Source organism: Suncus etruscus, chromosome 9, assembly GCF_024139225.1.
Source record: "Suncus etruscus isolate mSunEtr1 chromosome 9, mSunEtr1.pri.cur, whole genome shotgun sequence".
NCBI lineage: Eukaryota > Metazoa > Chordata > Mammalia > Eulipotyphla > Soricidae > Suncus > Suncus etruscus.
In genome coordinates this window covers 42,149,160-42,155,903 of record NC_064856.1, presented here as the reverse complement: position 1 = coordinate 42,155,903, position 6,744 = coordinate 42,149,160, and the positions used below count along the sequence as shown (strand labels likewise).

The window sequence follows — 6,744 nt, the reverse complement described above, 5'->3', positions numbered from 1 at the left end:
TATAATTAAATTAAGTCATAAAACAGAAATGCATATGCAATAATTTCTCTAAAATGAGTTTTTATAATAAAGGATGCCACCATTTACAATATGATTTTTAAGTGAGTAACCTTCTCTAAGATTCATTTTTCAGTCTCTAAATGAAGGTTACAATATCTTACAAAATCTTTTGTAAATATTTAAAATATTTTTTATTTAAATAACATTGATTTTTAAGAATTTAAGCCTTAAGAGTACACCCTCCATCAAAGTACTAATGTCCCTCTATCAAAGTCCATTGGACCCTTTCAGCCTTGGTAACATTGATAACATTGTTTTTTATTGTCAGAACCCTTTGCTTTATTTCTTTATGTACTACATATGAATAAAATCATAAGAAATTTTCTCTTTTTATTTTTTAACAATTTCTTTATTAAAACACCGTGCTTACAAACATAATTGTAGTTGGATTTCAGTCATAACAAGAACACCCCCGTGCAACCTACCCATCGCCAATGCCCCCATCTCTTCCCACCCCCAACCCCCTGCCTGTATTCAAGAAAGGCTTTCTTTTAAAAAGAAAATATGGAACGCTTCACGAATTTGCGTGTCATCCTTATGCAGGGGCCATGCTAATCTTCTCTGTCTCATTCCAATTTTAGTAGATGTGCTGCTGAAGTGAGTACTTAAGAAAGGCTTTCTACATCCCTCACTCACTGACATTATGATAGTTCTCAGCATAGTTATTTCTCGATACTGCACTCACCACTCTTTGTGGTGAGTTTTATATCTTGAGCTGGTCCTTCCCACCCTCAGCTCTAGGAATTATTTCAGTATCTTTAATTTTTCTTAAAACCCATAGATGAGTGAGACTATTCTGTGTCTCTCCCTCTGACTAATTTCACTCAGCATAATAAAATACATGTACATCTGTGTATAGGAAAATTTCATGAAAATATCGGATGCTTCACGAATTTGCATGTCATCCTTGCACAGGGGCCATGCTAATCTTCTCTGTATCATTTCAATTTTAGTTTATATGCTGCTGAAGCAAGCACTGTCTTTCTTCTTAATTCACATAGCATGAACTATTTCACTTCCATCCATGTTGTAGCAAAATGCAGAGTTTGCCTTTCCTAAAGGTTGAACAGTATTTCAGTATGTATATAAGCTTATTTATCCATCCATCTGTTTTGAGTACTTGAGCAATTTTCAAGTACTAGAGTATTTTAATACATATACAATACACATAAGAATAAATATATATATATTTTTTTTGAGTGAGTTGTGACTATTTGTGTTCTAAAAGTGGAATTATAGGATTGTTCTTTTTCTTAAAAGAAAAAAATATCTACATTATAGTCCATAGAGAAAATAGTCTGTATCCCCAGGAAAAGTAAATGAGTGTTTCCTTTTCTTTACATTTATACACCAATAGTGCTTATTCTGATCATTTTGATATATAATTTTAATTTTTAGTTATTTAGTTTTGGGAAATGTGATTTACAAGTGTCCATATGTATATTTTATAGTTGCAAGCTACTTCACCATCCCCACCATGAAGTGTCAATAACCCGATACCACTATCCCAATATCATCTCTTTTTCTCCCCAATATGTCACCCAGAGTATTGTTCTGTTGATGATATATCTCAGTGCTTATGTCTCCTGGGTACTGTCTGATTACATAATTTATTTGTTTATGTTTCCCATATGAGCAAGATCATTCATTGATTGCCTTTTTCCTTCTGACTCACTTTACTTTACAGAAGACACCTCTAACTCCACACAGGTTCCAGAAAATTGGGTGGTGAGTATGAAGAAACAGGAAACATCTTCCTGTACTGGAGTGAAAATTCAAAGTTAGTAGAAAAAAAAAATAAGGATTTTATTAACTGTACTGCTATGTATTTTTAGTTTATACTACACGCTAAAATAATCTTTATAGAAATTATTATTAATGGAGAATCTCATTATCATCTTGTTCTATTGATTTAAAAAGCTAAGAGAGATAATTCTCCCTAGTTTCACCATAGGTCATTTGTACTTCCTATAGTACAGCATCAAAGATTGGCAGTACATGGAACTGAGTGAATATAAAATTATCTTTAATTGGGAAATCAATGAATAGTAAAAGGGCACCAAGGTCACAGAGACTGTATCTTCCTGACCAATATCACTCCCTTGCCCTTTCTCTTAGTCTTCCATCATCATGTCACACTTGCCAATTGCTCAGCAGTCTTAATTATGGACACAGCCATTTGTCTTCAAATATCACAGCTCTGTGGAATCTATGCATCGATAAATGCAGCTCAAAAGCTGTTTTCCACACTGCTGGGCAGTTAATTGCTCTGTGGTTAAAGCAAATGTGGTCATTCTTTACCTTTGAGGGGTACTTCAAGGTCTCCATGTAGATGGAGATTTCTCAAAAAAATATTAAAAAATAAAAACATAGTTTTATACTATATCTAATAAAAATTATAACTAAGATTAATTCTAGATGGTGAAAGAGTAGGATTAAACAGCCCAATAATCCAATTTATATTTTAAGCTGAACATACTATTTGTGTCAACCAACATTTCTTTATCTATTTCCACCTTCAGAAATCATTTACTTAGTATGAAAAATTTGTCAGGTATTTAAAGGAAAAATAAAGAAAAATAAGAAATGGTATCCACCATAAATAGTAGCAAAGAAAGTTTAGGAAAAATATCAAAGCAAACATAAAGGTATTATGGCAAAGCCTGGATAGATGGGCCACAAAAAATGAAAGATATGCATCTTAAAAGATAAAACAGTTGGAATAACACTGGCCTGCATGCAGCTGACTTAGGTTCAATGTATGGCACCCTATATATAGGAATCACCAAGCCCTGTGAGTAGTAATTCCTGAGCACAGGAGCCAAGAGTAAGCCCTCAGCACAATCTTGTATACAAAGGGTCTAGAGAGCTAGTACAGCAGGAAGGGAGTGTGCTTTCATAAACCTAACCCAGATCATCCCCTGTACCACATATGGCCCCCAGACCTAACAAGAAATTATATATGAGCAAAAAGTCAGGAGTAAAACCTGAGCACAGAAAGATGTGCCACTAAACAACAAAAATGATTTTCAATCTGGTGTGGAAGGAAGGAAGGAAGGAAGGAAGGAAGGAAGGAAGGAAGGAAGGAAGGAAGGAAGGAAGGAAGGAAGGAAGGAAGGAAGGAAGGAAGGAAGGAAGGAAGGAGGGAGGGAGGGAGGGAGGAGGGAGGGAGGGAGGGAGGCAGGCAGGGAGGGAGGGAGGGAGGGAGGCAGGGAGGGAGGGGGGGGGGGAGGAGGAGGGAGAAGAGAGGGAGGAGGAGGAAGAAGAAGGAGGAGGAAGAGGAAGAAGAAAGGAAGAAAGAGAGAAGAGAGAGAAAGAAAGGAAAAGAAAGAACGAAAAAGAAAGAAAGAAAGAAAATGAAAGAGAGAACGAGAGAAGGAAAGAAAGAAAGAAAGGAAGAAATAAGAAAGAAAGGAAAGAAATAAAGAAAGAAAGAAGAAAGAAAGAAAGAAAGAAGAAGAAAAAGAAAGAAAAGAAAAGAAAGAAAGAAGAGAGAAAGAAAGAAAGAAGGAAGGAAGAGAGAGAAAGAAAAAAGAAAGAAAGAAGAGAGAAAACGAAAAAAGAAAGAAAGAAGAAAGAAAGAAGAGAGAGAAAGAAAAGAAAGAAAGGAGAGAAAGAAAAAAGAAAAGAAAGAAAGAAAGAAAGAAAGAAAGAAAGAAGAAAGAAGAAAAGAAAGAAGAAAGAAAAGAAAGAAAGAAAGAAGAAGAAAGAAAGAAAGAAAGAGAAAGAAAGAAAGAAAGAAAGAAAGAAAGAAAGAAAGAAAGAAAGAAAGAAAGAAAGAAAAAAGAAAAGAAAGAAAGAAAAGAAAAGAAAAGAAAGAAAGAAGAAAGAGAAAGAAAGAAAAGAAAGAAAGAAAGAAAGAAGAAAAAAGAAAGAAAGAAAGAAAGAAAGAAAGAAAGAAAGAAAAAGAGAAAGAAAGAAAAGAAAGAAAGAAAGAAAGAAAGAAAGAAAGAAAGAAGAAAAGAAAGAAGAAAGAAAGAAAGAAAGGAAGAAAGAAAGAAAGAAAGAAGAAAAGAAAGAAAGAAGAAAGAGAAAGAAAGAGAAAGAAATAAAGAAAGAAAGAAAGAAAGAAAGAAAGAAAGAAAGAAAGAAAGAAAGAAAGAAAGAAAGAAAGAAAGAAAGAAAGAAAGAAAGAAAGAAAGATCAACCCCTGCACATTTCTTTTGTGTGTCAAGAAAGAGATATCATCACATTCATTTCTGCACAGGATGTGGCTTGACATATTTCTGACACATATAGATGTCTAGTAAAAATAAGTAAATTTAAAAGAAATCAAATTTTTCGCTATCATTTTTATGTTTCTATCTTTTTGCTTTGACTAGTATTCTCTCGTACTGATTTTCAAGACTATACTTAACACTTCTTGGAAAAAGTACACAAGAACTAACTACAGCCACACTGTTAAAATTTTCACCATCATTTTGTGCATGTTCACATACTGCTTCTGCTTAATATTTATTCATTTTATATATTTATTAATCTGTTCACAATTTTGTCTTTCTTCTAAATTCTCACCTCTGTTATGTTTTTTGTCCAATTTCCCAGTCAGCTTAATTCTCTCATTTCCCTGCTTTAATATTCTCTACTTTTTTTGTTAGTTTGTTTTTTGCTTTATTTTTTTATTGTAAGAATTTATTCAAGAGATAAAATTGATTAACATATTGAGGTAAACAGACATAACATAATATAGTAACAGCATAACATAGCATTAATATAATATAATACATATAAGTCAAAGAACATTTCTGAATAAAACACAATTTTTATCATAATGACTTACATATCTTTCACAGTAGTATTTTAGGTACATATTAACGTTGAATCAGAGGAATATCCATCACCACCAGTGTTGTCCTCCCTTCATCCTTGTTCCCAAGCATATATCCCTTTCTCCCTCCTTTATCCCCCAGAATGCTAGTGTAACTAAAAGCATATATGTTAACACTAATGTAAACCTTTTTTTTTTTGCAGTTCCAGATATTTTTACTAGTGGTTTCTTAAAGGTTTAGAGTCAAAGGAGCACTGTATAAACAATGTTAGAGTGACAATTATCATTTTCATGGGCCCACCAAAGTAGGGGGATCATGGGAAAGGAAAAACTTTTGGCCTAAGTACAAGGAGACCTTACCCCTGAAGTTTCCTGACATAAGACCATTTCTAGGCTCCAGGCAAATTAATTTGTCCAATCCTGATCATTGTCCTTACCTCTCTATCTTTCCCTCTCTCCTTCCCCATCCCTTTCCCTCTCTTTCTCTCACCTTCTCTCTGTCTTTCTCTCTCTGCAGAGTTAGACACCATGGTTTGAACTACTGTTGCTGAAGGATTCCATCAATTTACTTCTTTTATTCCCAGTTCTTGTCCAGAGTCATCATTTCCATCTATTGTTGTTAAAGTATCATATGTGTGTGTGCCCCTGCCTGTGGGGGACACCAGTCGAGATGTGGGTTATTCTTTCTCGGAGGGAACTCCCTCATACACAAAGACACAATAAAAGACACGGAGACAGACAAGAGTGGGAAACGGATTTCAGATCCAAATCCAAATCCATTTATTGAAACACAAGGCCTGGCTTATATACTTTTAGCAGGCACAGTTTTGCCCATACACATGTCAATAGGGGATAGATACATTGAACAAGCTGGAATACCTAGCGAACAGGACCCATCAGCAAGTGGGTCGGAATATACAGATAATAGGACCCATCTCCATTGGGCCGGGGTGAATACTGATAATGAAACCCATCTCGGGCAGGTCAGAATGTACAGATAATGCGAATTTTAAATAAGTTAGACCAGTGCTTCTCAATTAATTTCTGTCATGTTCCCCTAGGAAGAAGAAAACATTTTTAACCCCCACCCCCGCATGACTGTAAATTGTATCTTTATCTAAAAGAAAAACTTTAACCTGAAAAACACAACTATATAAAATAATTTGAGCTGATTTTTTGATCAGAGGTGATGTCTGGGGTAATGGCTACAATGAGCAGGTTTTGCAATGCATAGCTTTTCTAAGTGGGGTTTGAAGCAGGGCACAGCAACTCTCAGATCCAGAGACATATAGAGACAATAAATACAGGGATTAGCTTGTTATGACAGTGTTATCCGAGGTCAAATGTGTCCCCTTTATGGAGCCTTGAGCCCCCCCCCGGGGGGGCGCATCCCACTATTTGAGAACCACTGAGTTTGACTTAGTTTCCCAGGGCTAAAATTCCATGCCTCTGTACAAAATTCTTTGTCTCTGTACAAGCCTTAAATGGTTACATTTATTTTTCAGGACTGCCTGCTTTTAGCAAAGTTCTCTGCCTGTCACTAGGCCCTGTTTTTAGCTGTTTTCTGCCTGTTATAAGGGTCCCCAGAATATATATATACATACATATATACCTATATACAGATATGGATATATATTCATGTATAGGTATATACATACATACATATATAATTTCAGACGACTATGATCATTCCCTCTCCTTCTCCCTCTGACCTATCCCTCTCCCTCTGATTTATTTCACTCAACATGATACTCTCCATATCTATCCATGTATAAGTAAATTTCATGACTTATTTTCCCAAAAGTTGAATAGTATTCATTGTTTAGATATACCACTGTTTCTTTATTCATTCATCCATTGTTGGGCACTTGGGTTGTTTTCAGAGTCTGACCATTGTGAATAATAATGCCTCAAAA

General features: G+C 35.0%; 2 non-coding genes across 2 annotated transcripts; both read right to left on the bottom strand.

Moving 5' to 3' along the window:
• Positions 1-558: 558 nt before the first annotated feature.
• LOC126019757 (U6 spliceosomal RNA) lies at positions 559-665 on the bottom strand. Its single transcript, XR_007499381.1, has one exon. It is a non-coding gene; the product is annotated as a U6 spliceosomal RNA (small nuclear RNA).
• A 265-nt stretch (positions 666-930) lies between these two features.
• On the bottom strand, positions 931-1,037 carry LOC126019791 (U6 spliceosomal RNA). The gene has a single exon (XR_007499413.1). It is a non-coding gene; the product is annotated as a U6 spliceosomal RNA (small nuclear RNA).
• Positions 1,038-6,744: the final 5,707 nt, after the last annotated feature.